We start from the raw sequence: 25991 nt of genomic DNA on the forward strand, positions 1-25991 counted from the left end.
ACATAGTAGCTATTATAGCTTGTATTTTTTTATACCTTAAACTAGTTTTAGACAGAATAAAATTGGTACAGCTTGAGACCTGGTGAGGATGATGTTGTTTAAGGTTAAATTTGTCTTTGTTCTTGCCCTGAAACATTGGAGACAGTGACTTTAGGACCTTTAAAGAGTAATGAAGTAGCTAGACATTTTTTGTATTGGACTGGGCCTGTATTTGAGGGGTTTGATTATGTTAACATATCAGGTATAAAATTTTTATCTGATTAAGATAATAGATATGGAATGTATGAATAAGGTGCAGTTAATGTTCGCTCTCAAAGATATATTGTTATTGCAGTGAAGAGAAGCACTTAATCAAATGCTGATCTCTTCTCAGTTTTGCAAATGCTTTCCTGGAACCACTTTAGCAGAGCCAGAGCTTCCAAGCTTTGGAAGGACTCTGCGAAGAGCTTGTTACTGCGTTATTTTGTGGCTACATTTTCTAATTTTCAGAATTAGAATAGGTTATTTTATTTCTGATTATGAAGTTCTCTGTTCATTATATATCACCATTTTTGGTACTAGCATGCCAGACTTCATTTGGACTGTGTGTGTATGTACACATTTATCTGTTCTTATTATTTTTTTGGTAGCAGAACTAAGGATTATTGTAATATTATAGTGCTTACCATATACTGGTCATTGTGCTGAGAGACATATATTATTACCTGTTTGACTACCATAGTAACCCTTATTGAATTGTTACTTGCTCAGAAATGTGTAATCATATAGCTGCGGTTTGAACTCATATCCCTGTGATCTGAAAATCTGAACACTTACTACTTTTATTATAATGCATCTTTGTAAGTCAGAAAATATGACTTTATACCATCATCTTTAATAATCATGGAGTTTTTCACTGTATAGCTCTATAAATGAAACTTATTACCGAAATACTTCACAGTAAATAAGGTAAACCCAGGTCTTGTATAGCTGCTTGAAGTGAGCTGAACAAGAAAAGAAAGCTCTTTTAGAGTATCCTGCAAAGCTAGACTCTCTGGTGTTGCTTGATGTCATGGATGTTTCAGTTGGTTCTATGATATGCAGCTATAGGGCCTGAGTTTTGTTATATAATATGCTACGATTTCCATCTTTGTGTGAACCCTTGGGTTTCCTGCAGTAGACTCTTCCCTGTATTGCTAGTCCATAGTTCTGTAGCTGTATGATTTTATTGATTTGTTAGTGTAAGCTTCAGAGAAGGCAGTGGCACCCCACTTCAATACTCTTGCCTGGAAAATTCCATGGATGGAGGAGCCTGGTGGACTGCAGTCCATGGGGTCGCTAAGAGTCAGACACGACTGAGCGACTTCACTTTCACTTTTCACTTTCATGCATTGGAGAAGGAAATGGCACCCCACTCCAGTGTTCTTGCCTGGAGAATCCCAGGGACGGGGAGCCTGGTGGGCTGCCGTCTACGGGGTTGCACAGAATCGGACACGACTGAAGCGACTTAGCAGCAGCAGCAGCAGTGTAAGCTTTTCTGTGATCTGCCTAGCATATTTGAAGAATTTAGGTATAAATTCTTGAATTTGTGCAAAATTCAAGCATGTGTAGGACTTCTTCCTCTTGATATTTATGTAATTTGGAAAGCATATTTGTCAAAAATTGTATGATTTTCTTGTGGTGTGAGATGAGAGGTTTAAAAGACCTTCTTAAGTCTGAGGAAGATGTCTCTAGTTGTATTTTATGTTGCTTTCTAAGAGGTTTGAGGTACTTCTAGCTATGCCACTCTGGCATTATGATTTGCAGTATTTAACAGGCAAGATCATAACCTTTTGTACACAGAAAGATGCATGTTTATATATTAGATAAAATGGCACTGGCTTAATGGAGCAGTAGTGGAGCAGTCTCTTGAAATTAGGATGATGGAGCAGGCCCAGAAGCCTGTCCAGTGTCAGGCTGCAGATGCATTGAGTTTTAGCCTTTACCTTAACAATGTGATTCTTTTTTTGTTTGAGGTAATGATTCATTTAGGACTAGTTTGACTGAGAGAGTGAGTTGTTGGAGGGAGGAGGGTACTTTGTTTACTACAGTATATACTTGTAGCAAGTCTTGATCAAAACAATCAGTTAGGAACAATGTTGGTCTGAAGAAGACCTTTAATGGTGCCCTTTCGAAGGGAACAGGCACTCTGGTCAGAGGTACGTGTAACACACCAACTTACTGTGATCTAGGAAAGGCTGCCAAAGATGTCTTCAACAACGGATATGGATTTGGCATGGTCAAAATAGATCTGAGAACCAAGTCATGTAGTGGAGTGAAATTTTCTACTTCTGGTCATGCTTACGCTAATAAAAGGAAAGCATCAGGCAACCTAGAGACCAAATACAGGATCTGTAACTGGACTGACCTTCACCCAGAAGTGGAACAGACAGAAATAGAAATCACTTGGGAGAATAAGTTGGCTGAAGGGTTGAAACTGACTTTTGATCCCATATTTGTACTGAACACAGGAAAGAAGAGTGGGAAATTGAAGGCCTCGTATTAATGGAATTGTTTCAGTTTTGGCAGTAATGTTGATATAGATTTTTCTGGACCAACCATCTGTGGCTGGACCGTGTTGGCCTTTGAAGGTTGGCTTGCTGGCTATCAGATGAGTTTTGACTCAGCCATATCCAAACTGTCACAGAATAATTGTGCCCTGGGTTACAAGGCTGCAGACTTCCAGCTGCACACTCATGTGAATGATGGCACTGAGTTTGGGGGGTCGATCTACCAGAAGGTGAATGAGAAGATTGAAATGTTGATAAACCTCGCGTAGACAACCGGCAGTAACACCACCTGCCTTGGCATTGCTGCTAAGTACAAGCTGGACTGTAGAACTCTCTCTGCTAAAGTAAACAATGCCAGCCTGATGGGACTGGGTTACACTCAGACCCTTTGACCAGGAGTGAAACTGACCCTGTCAGCTCTAATCAATGGAAAGAACTTCAATGCAGGAGGGCACAAGGTCAGACTGGGATTTGAACTAGAAGCTTAATGTGGTTTTGAATAAAGCATCAGCTTTGTTCCTGGAGGTGAAGAGAAATGAACCCACTATGTTTTGACCTTAAATTTCAGAAAGTGTGAACTTTTTATTCTTCCAAACAATTGTAATACTCCTGTAATCCTGCCCACACTGAAGCTTAGGTACCGAGTCCACCTTAAGGGAGGTGCTTGAAGGCACGCCTGGAGGTTGTCATGTTCGTCCACATTTCAGTTCAGTTCCTCAGTGTTCTTTTCAGTGTGTTCTGCAGTGATGGTGTAGTGTCATGTTACAAAGGAATTGACCATACCCTCTAGTTGTCCATCATGTCCTGCATGTCCCACACCACTTTTTCATGATCTGGTAATATATTGATCTCTGTAGAAATCTTTGGTTTTGCATCAGAGTAAAATAAACCCATCACATTTTGGGCGGGGTGGGGGGGGGCGGGGAGTCAGTTATCTCTGTGATAGGGTTTGCATTATCCTTTTTCTTCAACTATTTATCAGTGATATTTGACCTTGAAAGTATCAGATCAGATCAGATCAGTCGCTCAGTTGTGTCCGACTCTTTGCGACCCCATGAATCGCAGCACACCAGGCCTCCCTGTACATAACCAGCTCCCGGAGTTCACTGAGACTCACGTCCATAGAGTCAGTGATGCCATCCAGCCATCTCATCCTCTGTCATCCCCTTCACCTCTTGCCCCCAATCCCTCCCAGCATCAGAGTCTTTTCCAGTGAGTCAACTCTTCACGTGAGGTAGCCAAAGTACTGGAATTTCAGCTTTAGCATCATTCCTTCCAAAGAAATCCCAGGGCTGATCTCCAGAATGGACTGGTTGGATCTCCTTGCAGTCCAAGGGACTCTCAAGAGTCTTCTCCAACACCACAGTTCAAAAGCATCAATTCTTCGGTGCTCAGCCTTCTTCACAGTCCAACTCTCACATCCATACATGACCACAGGAAAAACCATAGCCTTGACTAGACGAACCTTTGTTGGCAAAGTAATGTCTCTGCTTTTGAATATGCTATCTAGGTTGGTCATAACTTTCCTTCCAAGGAGTAAGCATCTTTTAATTTCATGGCTGCAGTCACCATCTGCAGTGATTTTGGAGCCCAGAAAAATAAAGTCTGACACTGTTTCCCCATCTATTTCCCATGAAGTGATGGGACCAGATGCCATGATCTTCGTTTTCTGAATATTGAGCTTTAAGCCAACTTTTTCACTCTCCTCTTTCACTTTCATCAAGAGGCTTTTGAGTTCCTCTTCACTTTCTGCCATAAGGGTGGTGTCATCTGCATATCTGAGATTATTGTTATTTCTCTCAGCAATCTTGATTCCAGCTTGTGCTTCTTCCAGTCCAGCGTTTCTCATGATGTACTCTGCATGTAAGTTATATAAGCAGGGTGACAATGTACAGCCTTGACGTACTCCTTTTCCTATTTGGAACCAGTCTGTTGTTCCATGTCCAGTTCTGACAGTTGCTTCCTGACCTGCATACAAATTTCTCAAGAGGCAGGTCAGGTGGTCTGGTATTCCCATCTCTTTCAGAATTTTCCACAGTTTATTGTGATCCACACAGTCAAAGGCTTTGGCATAGTCAATAAAACAGAAATAGATGTTTTTCTGGAACTCTCTTGCTTTTTCCATGATCCAGCAGATGTTGGCAATTTGATCTCTGATTCCTCTGCCTTTTCTAAAACCAGCTTGAACACCTGGAGGTTCGCGGTTCACGTATTGCTGAAGCCTGGCTTGGAGAATTTTGAGCATTACTTTACTAGCGTGTGAGATGAGTGCAATTGTGCCATAGTTTGAGCATTCTTTGGCATTGCCTTTCTTTGGGATTGGAATGAAAACTGACCTTTTCCAGTCCTGTGGCCACTGCTGAGTTTTCCAAATTTGCTGGCATATTGAGTGCAGCACTTTCACAGCATCATCTTTCAGGATCTGGAATAGCTCAACTGGAATTCCATCACCTCCACTAGCTTTGTTCGTAGTGATGCTTTCTAAGGCCCACTTGACTTCACAATCCAAGATGTCTGACTCTAGGTCAGTGATCACACCATCATGATTATCTGGGTCGTGAAGATCTTTTTTGTACAGTTCTTCTGCGTATTCTTGCCACCTCTTCTTAATATCTTCTGCTTCTGTTAGGTCCATACCAGTTCTGTCCTTTATCGAGCCCATCTTTGCATGAAATGTTCCTTTGGTATCTCTGATTTTCTTGAAGAGATCCCTAGTCTTTCCCATTCTGTTGTTTTCCTCTATTTCTTTGCATTGATTGCTGAGGAAGGCTTTCTTATCTCTTCTTGCTATTCTTTGGAACTCTGCATTCAGATGTTTATATATTTCCTTTTCTCCTTTGCTTTTCGCTTCTCTTCTTTTCAGAGCTATTTGTAAGGCCTCCCCAGTATAGAATTATAAATTTTAGAATTTGAAAGTAACATTAGTTATCATAGTGTAGGGTTGACAAACTTATCAGGTAAAGTCTTGCCTGCCATCTATTTTTGTAAACTTCATTGGAACATAGCCACGCTCATTTGTTTACTTATAGTCCATGGCTGCTTTTCCACTGCAGTGACATAGTTAAGTTGTTGTGACAGAGATGGAATGGGCCTAAAAGCCCACAATATTTGCTATCTGGCCCTTTACAGAAGTTTGCCAAGCTTTAAATCTAGTCCAGCCAACTAATTTTTTGAAGGTTTTAAAATACAAACTCAGTTTTTCTTATTGGATTATTATATAATCCAATTATTATATAAGTATATAATTATTATATAATCCAATTATTATATAATCTTATATTATTTAGGGTATATATTTCTTCTTAGATAAATTCTTAAAGTTAGTGGCTTTTAAGGAATTTTATCCATTTAATCAAGTTTTATATGAGAAACTTGTTTGTAGCAGTCTTTTATTATCCCTTCAGTGTTTGTGGGGAGTCTATAGCCATATTCTTTTTTTTTTTTTTAATTTTATTTATTTTTATTTTTATTTTTTTATTCTTCCAATTTTATTTTATTTTTAAACTTTACATAATTGTATTAGTTTTGCCAAATATCAAAATGAATCCGCCACAGGTATACATGTGTTCCCCATCCCGAACCCTCCTCCCTCCTCCCTCCCCATACCATCCGTCTGGGCCGTCCCAGTGCACCAGCCCCAAGCATCCAGCATCATGCATCGAACCTGGACTGGCAACTCGTTTCCTACATCTATAGCCATATTCTGTAATTCATTTCTAGTGTAGGTAATTTGTGTCTCGACTCTCCATTTTCTTTGCCAGTCTTGCTGTAGGTTTATCAATTCTATTTATCTTTTGAAAGAACCAGCTTTTTATGGTTTCATTGTGTGTGTGTTTTTCCTCCGTTATTTTTAATTTCACTGATTTCTGTTCTTCATTGTTTCTTCTGTTTCCTTTAGGTTTATTTTGTTCTTTTTCTAGTTCCTTGAGGTAGGAAATTAGGTTATTGACTTGAGACCTTTTCTCTTTTTTAGTGTTAAGATTTAGGGCAGATTTCCATATAAGCCCCGCTTTGTCTTCATATTTCATTTTTGTTTAGTTTAAAATGTTTAAAAATTTTCCTTGAGTTTTATTCTTTGACCAGTGGATTATTTGGAAGTACATTATGTTTAGTTTCCAAGTATTTTCTTGTTCTATTTCTGTTACTGATTTCTTGTGTATGTGTGTGCACAGTCGTGTCTGACTTTTTGTGACCCCGTGGACTGTAGCCCACTATTCTCCTCTGTTGGGTGGGTTGCCATTTCCTACTCTAGGGGATCTTCCCGACCCAGGGATCGAATCCTTATCTTCCACGTTGACAGGCGGATTCTTTACCTCTGTGCCGCTTAGGAAGCCTTTACTAATTCCTAGCTTAATTCAAATTCAGTATGGTCAGAGAACATATTTTGCGTGACTTTAGTATTTTTAATTACTTATTGAGATTTGTTTTATGACCCAGTAGTGCTACCTTTGTGATGTTCTATCTGTACTTGACTATGGGGTTTTTTTTTTTTTGCTATTGTTGATTGGAGTGTTCTTTTAATATATATGCTAATTAGATTCAGGTTGATGACATTGACTGATTCAGTTGGTTTAGTACTTCTGTACCTTGATTGTTTGTTTATTTGTTTATTTAGAGTCTGCTTGTTCTGATAGTTACTGAGACAGATAGAGCCCTGTCTGCCAACTATAATTGTGACTTTGGCCCTTTTTCATTTCAGTTCTCAAGATTGCTTCTCTGTATTCTCTCCAGGGTTTTTAGTTGCATTCATTGGGATAGACAGGGTAGAATGTGTTTACCCCATCTTAATCAGAACTAAAACCAATCACCTATTTTCAAAACAGCCTAAAACCTGGAGGTAACTTGGCCCTGATCATACCCAGGTAAGAGTAGTTAAGATTAGAATTGAGACTTCTGATTTTTAGTCCAGAGCTATTTTTGGTGGTCCCTTTCGTATGTAATGCCGAGGATGGTAGGTAATAATGCTTACATCGAATAGGTATCATTAAAGCTTGATCCAGGAGCCTCCCCGATAGCTGTTTTCTCAGCTGTGAGACAGCCATTAATAGCTGCCCTTCTGCCTGACTTTGTTAGAAGGCACAGAGAACCACTCAAGAACAAGCAAAATGAAGAAGATGGGAAAACTGATGGTGGCAATGCAAAATATCAAAACGCCTTGAGAGAAAAGAGCATTAAATGAACTGTAGCCTGGAACAAGGTGAACAGGGATCTGGGTCGTCAGTGACTGAAGCTGCTGTCCTGTCTTCTTGGCTCTGCGTGATATCTTGGTTTCTTGCTCTGTCTATAGCAGAGAGCCAAAACAGCAGTCTCCACCCTCAGTCTGCATGATCTTGTAGTTCAAGCATCTAATCTTAGCTGACAGAGGATCTTATTCCCACCCCACCTCATTTGAGTGTGGAAAGGAAAAGGGATGCCATGTTTGACGTGAGCATAAAACTAGAAAATGCTGTGTATGTGTGTAAATTGGTATTGTTTTGGAAAATTAATAATACAGTTCCTCCTTCCTCATCTATTCTTTTTACTTTTGGCAAAGTTGTCATGTTGAGAATAAATCGATTCATTAAAAATAATTTCATTGTTTAAATGTAGCAAATTAGGCAATTTTTTTTTTAATAAAATAAGCCTGTTTGTCTAGAATACCCATATAGGACAAAATGTTAAATTAAAAGCTTATCAATCATAACTTTCTACCCTAATATTTTCTGTCCAATGATCTTAAAAATTTTTTTTTTAATTTAAATTGGGTGTTTTAGAGGACCTAAGGTAGTTAGTTAAAAAGAACTCATTGAGTTTCCAGACTGTCCTTGCCAGAGAGAGATGTAGCCCTGGCTGCCAGGAAATTTCTTTCTGTGATTTCATGCCTGCTCTCTTGAAAGTTACTTTGGTTTTTGTATTTCTTCATCACAAAAATCAGTGGAATGTGATGTTTTTCTTCTCTGGATGTCCCTTTTATTTTTTATGTTGAATCTGTGTTCACATCAGATGACTGCTAAATAAGTACTTGACAGCTGATAATTTACTTATTTTAAAGTGGAATATTCAGTATTTAGAACCAGAGACTGCTAAGAATGGATTTTGTTTGGTCATTCTCTGAAAACAGCATAAGACCTTTTCATAATGGTGTAATTTGGAAATGTACCATAAAGAAGATATTTCCCTTGAGTTGCTTTATGCTAAAATAATAACTAGTCAGTAAATTGTCTTACAAGTATTATTTTCAGGTGGAGTGAAGTGATTGACCTCCTGGTTTTACTCCAGTTGCAGATATTCTAACTCCGGGTTTTATAATTTGCAGTTTGTACCTATAGATGCAGTGTGGCATCTTACTTCAAGGCTTCCTTGCTAATTGTTCTTTAAATTTAACTCCAGAACTTACTTATCCTGAATTACTTCTCCCTGCTTTGAAGGAGAATTATTGGTTTTGTAAACTCACATAAACTCATCCTCTAGGAATAAAAAGATCTGTGTTTTGACTTGCCCTTGTTTCTATATGAACATTGCATAACCTGAAATATTTTATAAGAAAAATTCTAGATGTTTGATCAGTGTACCCAACTATAATTTTTAAAGCTCCTGACAATAAATGCACTTGTTTCTGGGAAATAGATGTATGTGTTTATGTTGCCTTTAAGATTCTGTATTGGTGAAAATACTGGAAAATAGTTTTTTTAAAGTTGGTCATTTATAGGTACTCTTACTGAGTCACTTTTTTGGTGATAAAGGAATCCCTTGTCTCCTTAAACCTTTTCAAACATGGTTTATCTTAGGCTACCAAAATGTCTTAATTTAGGAAGTGGACTTCAAATCATTAGTAAGACATTTGTTGAATTTTTATGTTTCAAAGCAATATTGAACTTTGTAGCATTTACCAAAAACTTCCATTTAAAAGTGGAATTCTAATCATAGTGTTTGTTAAAACGGATTCCATTGACTAGCTCTTATTTGCTATCTGTAGAGCTTTCATTTTGGCAAACTCCAGAGCACGAATCAAACTTTTTTTTTTTTTTGACTTGGTTTTCCCTGCCAGTGCAAAGTTAATTATTTTCTTAAAACCACTCTGAATCAAGAATTACAGTAGTTTGGGAATTCTCTGGTGGTCCAGTGGTTAGGACTCTGCCCTACCACGATCCCTGGTTAGGGAACTAAGATCCCACCCATGCTGCTGCTGCTGCTAAAGTACTTCAGTCGTGTCCGACTCTGTGCCAACCCCATAGACAGCAGCCCACCAGACTCCCCTGTCCCTGGGATTCTCCGGGCAAGAACACTGGAGTGGGTTGCCATTTCCTTCCCCAATGCATGAAAGTGAAAAGTGAAAGTGAAGTGAAGTTGCTCAGTCATGTCCAACTCTTCGTGACCCCATTGTAGCCTACCAGGCTCCTCCGTTCATGGGATTTTCCAGGCAAGAGTACTGGAGTGGGTTGCCATTGCCTTCTCTGCCCACCCATGAGGTATAGCCAGAAAAATAAAAAAGTTTTATTAGTTTTAGGGTTTTGATGATAAAGGCCAGTAACTGTATATTTGCAATTTGAGGTTTTGGACAAATGACAGTTCTTTTAACCCTCAAGATTTGACCATCCAGAGATGAACATAGGTTTATGATGAATGCCTTATGAAATAACATGATGTTGTAGATTTGTTTTAAAATACCCTACCCCAAAACTAACAAAACTATTATAAACAAGAAAGCAGAAAGTTGATGGCTGGTAATACTGCATAAGGAAGTTCTTTTTACTAGTCTTAATCTTTTTGGATGTTTGAAAAAATCCCATAATAAAAGTTAAAAGGCATATCTTATTATTATGGTTATTTGAGTAGATGCCGGCATATTAGATATTTAAGGGCACAGTCTTTGCCATGTCTTACAGCCTTTCTATGGAGAAGGCAATGGCACCACATTCCAGTACTCTGGCCTGGAAAATCCCATGGATGGAGGGGCCTGGTGGGCTGCAGTCCATGGGGTCACTAGGAGTCAGACATGACTGAGCAACTTCACTTTCACTTTTCACTTTCATGTATGCATTGGAGAAGGAAATGGCAACCCACTCCAGTGTTCTTGCCTGGAGAATCCCAGGGACGGGGAGCCTGGTGGGCTGCCGTCTATGGGGTCGCACAGAGTCGGACACGATTGAAGTGATTTAGCAGCAACAGCGGCACAGCCTTTCTGAAGGCATTTGTTGGTCTTGCAGAGTCTAAAAGAGCTTGCTTTATTCTATCCAGCCCCCTTCTCAGTCCCCAGTTCTTAGGTTAATTAATTCTCTTGGGAATTTGTATGGAAAAATTAATGAGAAAACGATGCAGTTAGTAAATGAAAACTGAAGTAAGAACTTATGCCATTAAGTAGAGTCAAGGTCTTGAGGGGTCATGGCAAAATGAATTTGTGGGTGGGCAGCAGCTGTGAATTAGTTAGGCCCCATGGAGGGTAACGTTGGGTCAGGCATTTGAGACTGGAGAGTGGTGCAGCCAGTTAGGAGGAGGATCCTAGGCTTCCTGTATTGCTTCTGAGGCCCGTTGCCCAGCTGTGCTTGGTTTCTTGTGCATTTGTCCTTGAAGTAAACCCTTTGTCACTGTATTTGATTTGAGTTCCTTGATTCTTTAAAAGGAGTGTAACTAGTGTAGTCATTGAATGATGCAGTGTTCTAGGCTAAATTGTTAGCAAGCACTTTTTTTAGAAGGTCAGAAATGGTTGTTACTTAATCATCTAGGCGTTCTGTAGTCTACTGTCTCAAGCATTATCACAGCCATTGCCCTGCCCTGAATCATAGTTTTAAAGCTCTATCATGTGTAGTAAGAAATTTTTGTTTATCTATACTTGACTGTTGTATAATTTAGTAGTGATGTTGCCTTTGTTGTTCACTAAACTTTGAACAGAATATAATAAATGACAGTAATTAGCCAGGCCTGCCCCCCCACCCCCCATCACATGACTTATCTCCTATAGACTTCCTACTGATTAAGAAGTTGCCTCAGCACAATTTTAGGTGGCTTTAACAGTATTTTGTTGGCCATAATGGTTTCAGATTTCCTTGCTTTCACTGTTGATTATGAAAATACATGGCCTCTAGCTAGGGAACACGGTGCTTGAATATAAACATTCTTTGTACTGTTGCGTTCCCCCCTCTTTTTTTTTTTTTTTTTTTTTAGCACTCTTTTTGTGGGCAAAAACCAGAATGAGGCAATCTGGCTTAGAAGAGATAATGCTGGTGCAATAAAGTTTTTTAAAAAAGCACAAATGAAATTATTTTATTATAAAACACTGGAGCAAGTCTAAGACTATACCAAATAGGGTATTCAAATACAGAAAGACACGGTTGGCATTGAAGAGTGGGTGAAGGGAGAAACAACAGTAATAGATATAGAATCAGCAATTAATTATTGTACAGGGGATGGCAAACCTGGCTTGATGGGAACGAAGAACCCTTAAGGTACCATTTCACAAGGAAGATTTGCTAGAAGCAGTCCTCTTTTCTCCTGTTAGTGGGTGGCTCGCTGACAGTTAGAGGTGTTGGGAAATGTTTGCTTTTTCCCCTTTAATTTGCACCAATGTAGAAAGTTACTATTCCAATTCTAGTGATAAAGGGCTTATGGAGAGAGGATTTTTAATCATATTACTTTTATATTATAACATCTTTGATTGACAGCATTCTTGTAAGGTGGTTTTAGCCTTTGATATATTTCCTCAGGCCCCAAAAAATGATCTACTAAAGCAGAAAGGAATGAAACTATTGCCTTTAGCCTCTAGACAGCGACACATTAAGGACTAATGACTGCCAAAAGGAAATGTCAGCCACTGAGCTAGTCTACTTTCGTTGGCAGCCGAAAATCCGGTAAATCAAGTTTTTGGGGTGTATATTTAATGTGGGTGGAAGAAAAGAGTGTCTTACATTCTTTAAGGCCCTGTTAATTTTGGCACAGTTGGACTTGGAGCCCGTTTCTACTTTTCTAAACCCAAGAAAGGCACGTGCCATAGAATAAGGATGATTACTTATTATGTAGATAGTATTGGATAGACACATTTTAAAATGTGTTTGTAGGCTTTGTTTTTATGTATTTTTGTTTGTCGAGGGAATGTACTTAAGAGTTGATTGCCTTGATACCCTTTTTCACAAACAGAAATTACCTGAAGAATGGATAAAATTGTGATTGTGGAGGTTTAAGGAACAAATTTAGACTGAATACTAAAAATTACTTTTAAGAAAAGGACAACAAATTTAGGGCATTAATACTTAAAACCAAGTATGCTCACTGTGTCCTGGATATTGAAACTTTAATGTTGATACTTAAATATTCACATCTAATGATTGGAAGAGTGATAGCTAAAGGGTATACAGGGCTCCTTTTTAGGTGGTAAAAATGTTCTAATGGTAATGGTTGTATATATCTGTGAATATACTTTATAAAACATCAAGTGGTATACTTTACCTGGGTGAGTTATATATCAATTATGTCTTAATATATACATTATAATAAGTACATATATCTTAATACATATCTTAATAAAGCTGTTTAAAATAGTCACATGCTTTTTCACATGTATGTATCCTAATGATGTGATGAGTTTTTTAAATTATATTTTCTATAGATTGATGCAACTTGTTTATCCTGTGTGAAGCAGACTGTTTTCCCCGTTTTGAGGTGGGGCCTGTGTCTGTTATTGCCGTCAGAATGACTTTGGCCACATTAAAAGCCTACATTGTGTATTTAAGTTGGCCTCTTTAATTTTCTGGCTTTCTGTTGAACAAAGTAATGGCCTGTAATTTTCTGTGGCTATTTCATCTAAATTATGAATATGTCAAGTAAAGAATTGTTGAATCAAAAATAATTTTAAAAACTGAGAAATCAGATTGAACATGTGTCATTTCAGAGTGACTATTTTTATTTTTATTTCGTCTCTGAAAAAGTGGTGAATCTGTACAATATGCATATTGATGGCCCTTAAGCTATCACATTTTAAGTACTATGGACTTTTTAATGTGATGATTCTGCATATAATCACTAGAATTTGATTAGCTTAGAACTCTAAGAACTTTGAAAAGGAATCAGCTTTTGTATTAATTACATAGTCTTTTTAGAGTAAAAACTTTTTTTGATCACAGGAATATAAAGGATTTGAAGGAGGGATTTTGATAGAAATAGTGGTTCTCATTAAATTATATATATCTCATAGCTATGTTCTTGGCCCACTTGGCCCAAAAAAGATGTAGCAGAGGTTGTAAGTGAAGTGGCTTGTGTAAAGCAATATTACTTTGTTAGCCTATAATAGATTTTTTTTTTCCTTTGTGGGTTATTATTTGTAGATCAACCGTATGGCTCTTCAGTTTGTGTCAAACTGGCTTTTTCTGATCTTTGTGCTACACCTACCGAAACAGCATGGTTGCTGCTATAGGGTTTGCTTGTGGAGTTAAACTGCAGATCTGTCAGGTGAACCCAAGGGGCTTATGTATGGTAAAATTTAGGCAGAAGTTATCAGCCTTCTTCCAGCTTTCAGTGATTCTTGGACTTCAGAAGTATGTTCAGTTCCATCATAGAAATCAACAACAACTATACAAGCTTAAAATAACTCGTGTATAAAATATATATAAAATTACAGTTACTAACAAGGGTTCAAATTAACCATAATGACTTCTTTTCAGCGTTTTTCCATTTATGTTAACCTGCTAGGTAGTTAGTACATTTTATTTCCCAGTGTTTTCTACCAGACCAAACTGTTAGAGGCTCCAAAAACATTCATATGAGAGAAGGAATTTTCAGAAGTTCTTAAGCTTTTTCTGAAACAAGGGGGAAAACTGTAAACATTCATTTTTAGCTGTCATAATTTCTTACTTAAAATGTCAGTTGAAATAGACAAATATAATCTCTTTTCCCCAGTTTTTGTTGTCACTTTGTTTGGGGATATTTGTACCTCTTCCCTTTTTTTTTCCCCTTAAAGAAGACTCTCAGAGAGAAGCTTAATGATAGAATTTCAGGCACAATGGCAGAAAGTAAGAAAAGATGTGTTTTGGTAGATACAGTAACCCTCAGATCAGTGTGGACAGGTGTTTGTGAAGCCTATTTTGAGTAGGGAATCTCTCTCTTAAGCTGATGTCCTGGGAGACAGAGCAAATGTTCTCTGCCCCAAGTAAATTTTCAATGGATTATAGAAAGGGACTATTTGAGTAGCTCTAGCTCTTAGTTCTGTTGTTGCTGCTTGGAGTTTGGTTCTGATGATGTTGATATTTCTTTATCTGGGGCTGAGGAGTTGAATAGAAGCTGAAAATGACAAAGATTGTATAGGCTAGTGGATTTCTCATTAGTTGTGAAGTTGTCAGGGATGATTGTGTACATGCTCAGTCAGTTTGTGTCTGACTCTTTGAAACCCCATGGAATGTATCTACTAGGGTCCTCTGCCATGGAATTTTCCAGGCAAGAACACTGGAGTGGGTTGCCATTTCCAACTCCAAGGGATCTTCTCCACCCATGGATTGGACTTAGATCTCTTGAGTCTCCTGCATTGGCAGGCTCATTCTTTACCACGGCTCCACCTGATGTTGCTTATGTTTCTGCAGAGAAATCAGGTGTCTCCTCTCTGTGTTTAAAATTCTTTTTGCTTTGTTGGGATTTAGAGGCCTGCTCTAGGGTGGTGAAATCTACCTAATTGGAAGCTTTGTTTTCCATCCAGAGATCTTTCAACTCTGTGTTTACTGGTATTTTAATGGTTTAATGTTTAATGGTTGGCATTAAGGTAAATTTCTTATTGAAAGGATTGTCAGTGGAGTGATGTTCTGTTTCTTGACAGCTTCACTGAACAGGAAGAGTCACTCCCCAATCTCGGTCATCTCAACACTGAGTTCAGGATGATGGTTGTGCCTACGCACACAGCTTGGTTGGGAGCTTGTGAAACAGCCCCTGCTGTTCTTACTACTGCTACGACTACCACTACTATTCTAATAAAGTTTAGAATTTTAAATGGTTAATACTTTAAGGCCTCTGTTTTTTATTTTTACCTGTCCTGCTTTCCAGTGATTTCTTAGAGTAGTTGCATTTCTCCTGCTGAGTCAAAGAGCTTAATTCTACCCTTCCTCCCTTTACCTTCTCCTCTCCTCTCTCTTTGCAGTGGTCAAATTCATTTGGAGAATCTTTTCTTTCTTATGTGCATTCTGGTAATAATATCTGAAGATTGTATTAATTTTTAGCAAATACACCCCTACTGAGTGTTGCAGAGGTTATTTTATTTCTTTCCATTTGTTTTAACTGTCTTGCCTGAAGTTGGTGGCCTTATTCCCAGATTCATAATATATTCTCCTTACTGTTAAAACATATACTTTGCTTGGGTCTGGCATACTTTATAGATAATTCCAAGTTTCCTGGCATGGAGAAGCGAGGCTCTTGACTGTCAGTGTTCATTCTCTGAATTGAGTTTTGTATAGGCATCTCTGTATAAAATCTCCTCATTATTCTTTCCTGCTCATTTTAGATTTATTTGGTGACTGCATTTGAAGTAGATTTCTAAAAATTTGAATACTATGACTATCCATATAGTTTCTTTTCTTGTTCTCTCTTTTTTTTTCTTTTCTTTATTGCTTTTTGTTTGGCTGTGCCTTGTGGCATGTGGGAACTTAGCTCCCTGACCAGGGGTCCAGTCTGAGTTGGAAGCACAGAGTCTAAATCACTGGACCACCAGGAGGTCCCTTTCATTCGTTTTTCTACAAGTCACGTTGATTTGTTCTCTGTAGTTTATTGAAACTTCTTTCTAGCACCAGAAAATGATGTTATGAATAAAACTTTTTCTAGTCTTAATAAACTCACTAGCTCACTGTTTAAGAGAATTTACACTCCCTAGAGCTGGTTAAATAATTAACCGAAACAATGTTTAGGTGTTGCATATGTAGTATTAAAAAGACACTAGAACAGGTAATGTGAAGTCTAGAAGGTTTCTTTACCCTTTGATATTTATAATCTTTATTTCTTTTTAGAGTTCTAAAATGGCTGAAGGGAAAAATCTTTGTAGTTAAGCTGGGCTGACTTAGAAGTGAGGCATGTGGGCTGGCTGACATCATCAGTCTTCACTTAGGAGATATGAACAGTTGCCTTCAGATGTTATCTGTGAACTTACTCATCGGATTAATGGTTAGTTGCTTCAGAAATGATATGGGAAACTGGGGAAGTGTTTCATTTGCTGACTCTGATAGGTTTGTTTTGAAAAATGTAGGTCTTTATTGTTAAGCTGAGATCCTTATGACTGCGGTATTGCTTTCTACCTAATAAAAGGGATTTTAATTTTTAAAATAGGTAATATATTTACATAGTGCAAAATTAAAAGGGTATAAAAGAGTATAGTGAGTATATATGAAGTCCCCTTTCATTCCTGTTCTCTAGCCATCCATTTTTTTCTTCTTATATTTTGTTTCCTTCCAGAAATGTTTTCTGTAGATACAGTAAAGTGTATACACACACACACACACACACACACCCCATTAAAGATGTCTGTTTTGAGAGTTCAGTTCAGTTCAGTTCAGTTGCTCAGTCGTGTCCGACTCTATGTGACCCCATGAATCGCAGCACGCCAGGCCTCCCTGTCCATCACTTAATTGTAAAAGAGACTTTAAGATAATCTCCTGACTTCTGCTTGGGTTCCCCACCCCCACCCCCAGAAGTGTTTTCTTAAGTATATTCTTTGCTCATATGACCACTGAATTGTATTCCACAGCCCCCTTTTTTGGTCAGAAGTTTTTGCAATCTTTTCTCACTCTTAGGAAAGCTGTTTCCTGTTTGTCATTGCTTTCCTGCTACTTTCTTAGGTATTTAATCTGTGACCTCTCTTTTATTCTCTCTACTGGGGCATCAGTTTCGGTCCCTTATTGTAATGAAGTCTAAACCTCACATGCTTGGAATGTAGTCATTGTGTCGTGTTTCATGTCTGAATTGTTTTTCAACCAAGTCAGATTGAGTAGCCCTAGGCTAGCTGCTCGATTATTGACTGTTTTGTATAATATTGAGGTTACTTCTCTTTAACAAATAATTACTATTATGACAGCACATCTTAGTGTATTATCTGTATAGCCAATAGGCATTTACTTTTCTCTTTGAAATGTTTATTTCAGAGTGTCAGATCTCTACGCTTCATAATTTATTACCTTTTCTCATCACAGATGGTTTATAGTAGTCTTCATTCACTATAATAATTTTCAAGGTTTTATCCTTTCACTATAGTCTCTTTCAGTTTTGCATATCTGAGAATTCCTGTGGTCTTTAAATCCTAACTCTGGCTCTTGTCCAGAAAAAACATTGAATGATGGTTTCTGGTTTTAGAGCCCCAAAGATAATACCTCTGTGACTTTTTTTGCCTATTAACCACTACTGGGGGGTGGGGAACCCTGTCTAATAAGTCTTTTTGTGACAGATAGTAGTTTCTGCTTTCTAATATTGGACCTTTAACTTCAGCCATAACAGAAGGAGTTTTTAGATTCAGTTTAGGGGATATTGTGCATTGCCTATAGCCATGGTAAAAATACTCCCACACTGTGCTATAGGAAGAAAGACTATTAATAAACAAAAAGTACTCTTTGCCTTGTGCCAGTGGAAAACATGCAGTAAGGTAATCAGTGATAGGTGCCTGGGGAGTGCAGTTTTAGGGATACTTTCACAAAATATTCTGTGTTGAGTATATCATAGGTGATCAGGAGAGGGGAACCCATGTTGCCTTCACTGGGCTCCTATCTCACTGAGCCTCTCTTCTTATATTGCTGGACACTATTATGCTTGATCTCTGACACCTGGGCTTTTAGGTCCCTAAACTTCACATCTTCAGTTGATTTTCCAGTTGATCAAGGCAACTGGTCATCTTGGTAAGTTATGCTGCAGTGCTTGTGGGTAAAGGTGAACCATGATGGGAATGCATGGTTTCTGTCTTTAAGTCGGAGAGATACTTATTATAGGTACAACTGGTTAATGTGGGTGGTGCCCAGTCAGCATGCTGTTGTACTGGGGCAGGATTCTGGAAGCCTCTATCAGGCTTGGCATTAACCTTTTAAGTATTGGTGTGGGTGTGTGTGTGTGAGATATTGCAGCACTTTTAACAGTGCCTCAGTGCATTCTCATGAGTATGGGCCTTGCCTGTGGGGCTGTGGGCTATTAGGCACCCCTGACCCCTGCCTCCATCAACATTTCCTGCTTCCAGGCTCAGTTCAGGGAGCTACTTTCACCTCTTTCTTGGCAATTTTCCAGGACAGCGATTCCAGCCTCTTTTCCACTGTACATCCTCTTTTCACTGCCTTCATTCTTTTTTCTGTCCCACCCCCTCCTTTCTACACTGTCATACTTTCCTTCCCAGGATCCAGTGAATCTGGTGATTGAGTTCAGATCAGTTGCTCAGTTGTGTCCGACTCTTTGTGACCCCATGAATCGCAGCATGCCAGGCCTCCCTTTCCATAACCAGCTTCCAGAGTTCACTCAGACTCACGTCCATCGAGTCAGTGATGCCATCCAGCCATCTCATCCTCTGGCGTCCCCTTCTCCTCCTGCCCCCAATCCCTCCCAGCATCAGAGTCTTTTCCAATGAGTCAACTCTTCACATGAGGTGGCCAAAGTACTGGAGTTTCAGCTTTAGCATCATTCCTTCCAAAGAAATCCCAGGGCTGATCTCCTTCAGAATGGACTGGTTGGATCTCCTTGCAGTCCAAGGGACTCTCAAGAGTCTTCTCCAACACCACACTTCAAAAGCATCAATTCTTTGGCGCTCAGCCTTCTTCACAGTCCAACTCTCATATCCATACATGACCACAGGAAAAACCATAGCCTTGACTAGCCGGACCTTTCTTGGCAAAGTAATGTCTCTGCTTTTGAATATGCTATCTAGGTTGGTCATGATGTTCCTTCCAAGGAGTAAGCATCTTTTAATTTCATGGCTGCAATCACCATCTGCAGTGATTTTGGAGCCCAGAAAAATAAAGTCTGACACTGTTTCCACTGTTTCTCCATCTATTTCCCATGAAGTGATGGGACCGGATGCCATGCTCTTTGTTTTCTGAATGTTGAGCTTTCTAAGCCAGCTTTTTCACGCTCCTCTTTCACTTTCATCAAGAGGCTTTTGAGTTCCTCTTCACTTTCTGCCATAAGGGTGGTGTTATCTGCATATCTGAGGTTATTGATATTTCTCCCGGCAGTCTTGATTCCAGCTTGTGCTTCTTCCACCCCAGCGTTTTTCATGATGTACTCTGCATAGAAGTTAAATAAGCAGGCTGACACTATACAGCCTTGACGTACTCCTTTTCCTATTTGGAACCAGTATGTTGTTCCATGTCCAGTTCTAACTGTTGCTTCCTGACCTGCATACAGATTTCGCAAGAGGCAGGTCAGGTGGTCTGGTATTCCCATCTCTTTCAGAATTTTCCACAGTTTATTGTGATCCACACAGTTAAAGGCTTTGGCATAGTCAGTAAAGCAGGAAATAGATGTTTTTCTGGAACTCTCTTGCTTTTTCCATGATCCAGCAGATGTTGGCAATTTGATCTCTGGTTCCTCTGCCTTTTCTAAAACCAGCTTGAACACCTGGAAGTTCACGGTTCACATACTGCTGAAGCCTGGCTTGGAGAATTTTGAGCATTACTTTACTAGCGTGTGAGATGACCACAACTGTGTGGTAGTTTGAGCATTCTTTGACATTGCCTTTCTATGGCATTGGAATGAAAACTGACCTTTTCCAGTCCTGTGGCCACTGCTGAGTTTTCCAAATTTGCTGGCATATTGAGTGCAGCACTTTCACAGCATCATCTTTCAGGATTTGAAAGAGCTCAACTGGAATTCCGTCACCTCCACTAGCTTTGTTCGTAGTGATGCCCTCTAAGGCCCGCTTGACTTCACATTCCAGGATGTCTGGCTCTAGATGAGTGATTACACCAACGTGGTTATCTGGGTCGTGAAGATCTTTTTTGTACAGTTGTTCTGTGTATTCTTGCCACCTCTTCTTAATATCTTCTGCTTCTCTTAGGTCCATACCATTTCTGTCCTTTATCGAGCCCATCTTTGCATGAAATGTTCCCTTGGTATCTAATTTTCTTGAAGAGATCCCTAGTCTTTCCCATTCTGTTGTTTTCCTCTATTTCTTTGCATTGATTGCTGAGGAAGGCTTTCTTATCTCTCCTTGCTATTCTTTGGAACTCTGCATTCAGATGCTTATATCTTTCCTTTTCTCCTTTGCTGTTTGCTTCTCTTCTTTTCACAGCTATTTGTAAGACCTCCCCAGACAGCCATTTTGCTTTCTTGCATTTCTTTTCCATGGGGACGGTCTTGATCCCTCTCTCCTGTACAATGTCACAAACCTCCATCCATAGTTCATCAGGCACTCTATCAGATCTAGTCCCTTAAATCTATTTCTCACTTCCACTGTATAATCATAAGGGATTTGATTTAGGTCATACCTGAATGGTCTAGTGGTTTTCCCTACTTTCTTCAATTTAAGTCTGAATTTGGTAATAAGGAGTTCATGATCTAAGGCACAGTCAGCTCTTAGTCTTGTTTTTGTTGACTGTATAGAGCTTCTCCATCTTTGGCTGCAAAGAATATCAATCTGATTTTGGGGTTGACCATCTGGTGATGTCCATGTGTAGAGTCTTCTCTTGTGTTGTTGGAAGAGGGTGTTTGTTATGACCAGTGCATTTTCTTGGCAAAACTCTATTAGTCTTTGCCCTGCTTCATTCCGTATTCCAAGGCCAGGTTTGCCGGTTACTCCACGTGTTTCTTGACTTCCTACTTTTGCATTCCAGTCCCCTATAATGAAAAGGACATCTTTCTTGGGTGTTAGTTCTAAAAGGTCTTGTAGGTCTTCATAGAACTGTTGAACTTCAGCTTCTTCAGCGTTACTGGTTGGGGCATAGACTTGGATTCCTGTGATATTGAATGGTTTGCCTTGGAAACGAACGGAGATTATTCTGTCATTTTTGAGATTGCATCCAAGTACTGCATTTCGGACTCTTTTGTTGACCATGATGGCTACCCCATTTCCTGCCCGCACTAGTAGATATAATGGTCATCTAAGTTAAATTCACCCATTCCAATCCATTTCAGTTCGCTGATTCCTAGAATGTCGACATGCACTCTTGCCATCTCTTGTTTGACCACTTCCAATTTACCTTGATTCTTGGACCTGACATTCCAGGTTCCTATGCAATATTGCTCTTTACAGCATCGGACCTTGCTTCTATCACCAGTCACATCCACAACTGGATATTGTTTTCGCTTTGTCTTGTTTTCGGTAAGTCTCTTCATTCTTTCTGGAGTTATTTCTCCACTCTTCTCCAGTAGCATATTGGGCACCTACTGACCTGAGGAGTTCATCTTTCAGTGTCCTATCTTTTTTTGTCTTATCATACTGTTCATGGGGTTCTCAAGGCAAGAATACTGAAGTGGTTTGCCATTCCCATCTCCAGTGGACCACATTCTGTCAGACCTCTCCACCATGACCCTCCCATCTTGGGTTGCCCCACGGGCATGGCTTAGTTTCATTGAGTTAGACAAGGCTGTGGTCCTAGTGTGATTAGATTGACTAATTTTCTGTGAGTATGGTTTCAGTGTGTCTGCCCTCTGTATAGTAATCTGGTGGTTACTATAGTTTAATTATAGCTGCTTTTTAGACTCTATATTACCTTTTAAAATACAATTATAAGAAATTAGGATTCACAATACAGAAATTATAAAGTCAAAGATAATTCTTTTAAAATTTATATACACCCATACACACGTACATAGCTTTCTACACAGGCGAAACGAACTGTACAGGGAAGGGAATTCTGGAAAGTATAGTTCTGAATTGGCTAAATTGACCCAACACAAGTCCATCACAATCTTTCATTTGCTTGATGTGAGATAAATGCTCCAATGTTTCTTCCGGTTGGACGTATGTTTATAATTGTTCATTAAATAAGCTATTGCTGTGTGTGTATATGCAGAAGTAGTACCCAAAAAAGAGAAAAGATTGTTTTATTCTGGTTTAAGGAAAAGACTTTTCAAATGAGAGTATCATATAAATTGACATAATCCAAGTACAAATTCCTTTGTAAAAATTTCATGGTTGAATACAAAGTTAATTGCCTAACTTTGAGCTTCTATATAATTTTCCAAAAAGATTTTTCCCCCACACAGGCTATTTTAGTTGTTTAGGAATAGAAGTCATTTGTCTTGGAAGGAAAGGGAAGAAGCCCAATCATAGAGCTGGTTTAGTGTAGGGTTTCAGAACATTTCCTTCTATATAACATTCTATGGTAAACTTGTCTTTCACAATTCTCATTGACATCACATCTGCAGGATTTCTATACTTGTAAATAATTTTAAGAATATTTGTTTTTATTTTTACCTATGTCTGCAGAATTTGGGTATCTGTAGTTTACTTATGGACATACAAGTTCTTGAATGCAAATATTGAATGTAACTATACATATTCAAGCAAGAGCATCTTTCTTTAATCAAGTAAAAATGTTGGTACAAGACTTGAAATCAGAGAGAGGTGCCAAAGTTTAAAAAAAAAAATATTCGACAAGAAATGAGCTAAATAATGGCATTCTCTTTGAGACAAATAAAAGCTGTTTTATTTTGTCTTGACATAGGTCTTTTTACTTCTGTTTTTCCCCAACTGAACACAGAGGACTTGTGCCTATTGAAATACTCTCGTCCATAGACTTAGGTTAAAAGTGTAAATGCTTGAAAGCTCTCAAGTAAGGAAAGGCTGAATGAGTAGGCTGCCAAGCGTCACCGGAGAGAAACTTAAGTGAGAGAAGAGGAGGAAGAAAGAACAGTTCGACAAACTCCTCTGGCTGCAGTAGTATAAAATACAGACATTTTGTGATATAGTGACAGTAAAGAATTTTACGGTGGGATTCATTTGACCTACTGTGTCCCTGTGTTAGGAAAAAAAAATCCCCCTAAGCCTTTCTATAGACATTTTTTCTAGTTCCTCCCCCACCCCCCTTCACCGGACTAATTTGTTATGATGTCATCTTATTCTTTATCTCGTGTGGGTACTATTCATTTAAAAGGGATAAGGTTTGCTTCTATATTATACTGTATGTAGAGATATTTCTTACTTCATGGGATGTATACTGTTGATTTCTCCTTAGCTTTTCAGTGAAAATGCTTTTCACTGATATCCTCACAGTTTTGAGTACCAGTTGTAACCATTGACAGATGTTTTCAATTTCACAGACAAAAAGGTTTGAGTTCAGACTGTGAAGAGCAAATCTGATCTCTACAATGACCAAACCCCATGACTGGCCTTTTAACCAAGCTAACTAACCAGCCAGTTGTATATATAAAAGTTATTGTGGATGTGGGAAATTGTAGATACTCCAATAGAAACCCTGTAATACCAATACAGAAAATATAATACAGGCTCAAGAGGGAGCATGTATATAGTTTATATATATAATTAAGACTGATTTAAATTGTATGGCAGAAACCAACTCAACATTCTAAAGCAGTTATCCTCCAGAAAAAAAGAGAAAATCTAATACATAGTGGGTAAAACATTTTCCCCCACCTGTCTCCTAAAAATTTGTACTTTGTTGAGAACTGTATTTTACCAATGGTTCTAGTTGCAGACCCTTACAGAAGATGTTTTGGTGTCTCACACATTCAGTGTTTGGTGGTTGAGACAGTGAGACAGTCTCCGTTTTTTCCGTGTCTAGCAGAAGGAGAAAGCATGTCCCTTTTTTTTTTCTTGTAAAAAGAGCTGCAGAAAACAACAGAACTTGGTATGTGGTAGGATATCCCCATTTACAGTTTCCCCTACTTTGGTTAAATTTAAAAATACCTGCAAGGAGAGTGAAAAAGTTGGCTTAAAGCTCAACATTCAGAAAACGAAGATCATGGCATCCGGTCCCATCACTTCATGGGAAATAGATGAGGAAACAGTGTCAGACTTTATTTTTCTGGGCTCCAAAATCACTGCAGATGGTGACTGCAGCCATGAAATTAAAAGACTTACTCCTTGGAAGGAAAGTCATGACCAACCTAGACAGCATATTAAAAACCAGAAACATTACTTTGCCAACAAAGGTCCATCTAGTCAAGGCTATGGTTTTTCCAGTGGTCATGTATGGATGTGAGAGTTGGACTATAAAGAAAGTTGAGCGCTGAAGAATTGATGGTTTTGAACTGTGGTGTTGGAGAAGATTCTTGAGAGTCCCTTGGACTGCAAGAAGATCCAACCAGTCCATCCTAAAGGAAATCAGTCTTGGGTGTTCATTGAAAAGACTGATGTTGAGGCTGAAACTCTAATACTTTGGCCACCTGATGTGAAGAACTGACTCATTTGGAAAGACCCTGATGCTGGGCAAGATTGAGGGCAGGAGGAGAAGGGGACGACAGAGGATGAGATGGTTGGATGGCGTCACCAACTCGATGGACATGGGTTTGGGTCGACTCTGGGAGTTGGTGATGGACAGGGAGGCCTGGCATGCTGCGGTTCACGGGGTCACAAAGAGTCGGGCACGACTGAGCAACTGAACTTAACTGAATATAAATTATATAATTATATATATATATATTATAATCTATATGCACACACACACACAATTTGGCTGCATGGCATTTGGGATCTTAGTTCCCCCATAAGAGATCAAACTTGTGACCCCTGTGCATTTCCTGCAGTGGGTGCATGGAGTCTTTTTTTTTTTTAATCGAATATAATGAGTTTATTATAGAAAACTCATCTTTATGCTTTTTTTTTTTTTTAGCATGGAGTCTTAACTACTGGACTGCTGACGAAGTACCTTAAGTCAAAAATTATGTAGAATTCTTTGTTGTTCCGTCGCTCAGTCGTGTCCAACTCTTTGCGACCCCATGAACTGAAGCACACCAGACTTCCCTGTCCTTCACAGTCTCCTGGACTTTGTTCAAACTCATGTCCATTGAATCAGTGATGCCATCCAACCATCTTGTCCTCTGTCATCCCCTTCTCCTCTTGCTGTAAATCTTTCCCAGGATCAAGGTCTTTTCCAGTGAGTTGGCTCTTTGCATCAGGTGGTCAAAGAATTGGAGCTTCAGTTTTAGCATCAGTCCTTACAGTGAATATTCAGGGTTGATTTCCTTTAGGATTGACTGGTTTGATCTCCTTGCTGTCCAAGGGGCTCTCAAGAGTCTTCTCCAGCACCACAGTTTGAAAGTATCAAATCTTTGGCATTCAGCCTTCTTTGTGGTCCATCTCTCACATCTGTACGTGACAACTGAGAAAAACTGTGACTAGATGGACCTTTGTTGGCAAAGTGATGTCTCTCCTTTTTACTATACAGTCTAGGTTTGTCATAGTTTTTCTTCCAAGGAGAAAGCGTCTTTTAATTTTGTGGCTGCAGTGATTTTGGGGCCCAAGAAAATAAAGTCTGTCAGTGTTTCCACGTTTTCCCCATCTATTTGCTGTGAAGTGATGGGACTGGATGCCTTGATTGTAGTTTTCTGAATGTTGGGTTTTAAGCCAGCTTTTTCACTCTTCTCTTGCACCTT

The 25991-nt window shown here is 38.9% G+C and overlaps 1 protein-coding gene and 1 pseudogene across 5 annotated transcripts in view; both read left to right on the forward strand.

Annotated features, from left to right (window-relative positions):
• CTNNA1 (catenin alpha 1) overlaps positions 1 to 25991 on the forward strand; it is a 343160-nt gene that overhangs the window by 240077 nt on the left and 77092 nt on the right. The window lies entirely within an intron of this gene.
• Positions 1464 to 4448, forward strand: LOC133251321 (voltage-dependent anion-selective channel protein 3-like; annotated as a pseudogene).

This window comes from Bos javanicus, chromosome 7, assembly GCF_032452875.1.
Source record: "Bos javanicus breed banteng chromosome 7, ARS-OSU_banteng_1.0, whole genome shotgun sequence".
NCBI lineage: Eukaryota > Metazoa > Chordata > Mammalia > Artiodactyla > Bovidae > Bos > Bos javanicus.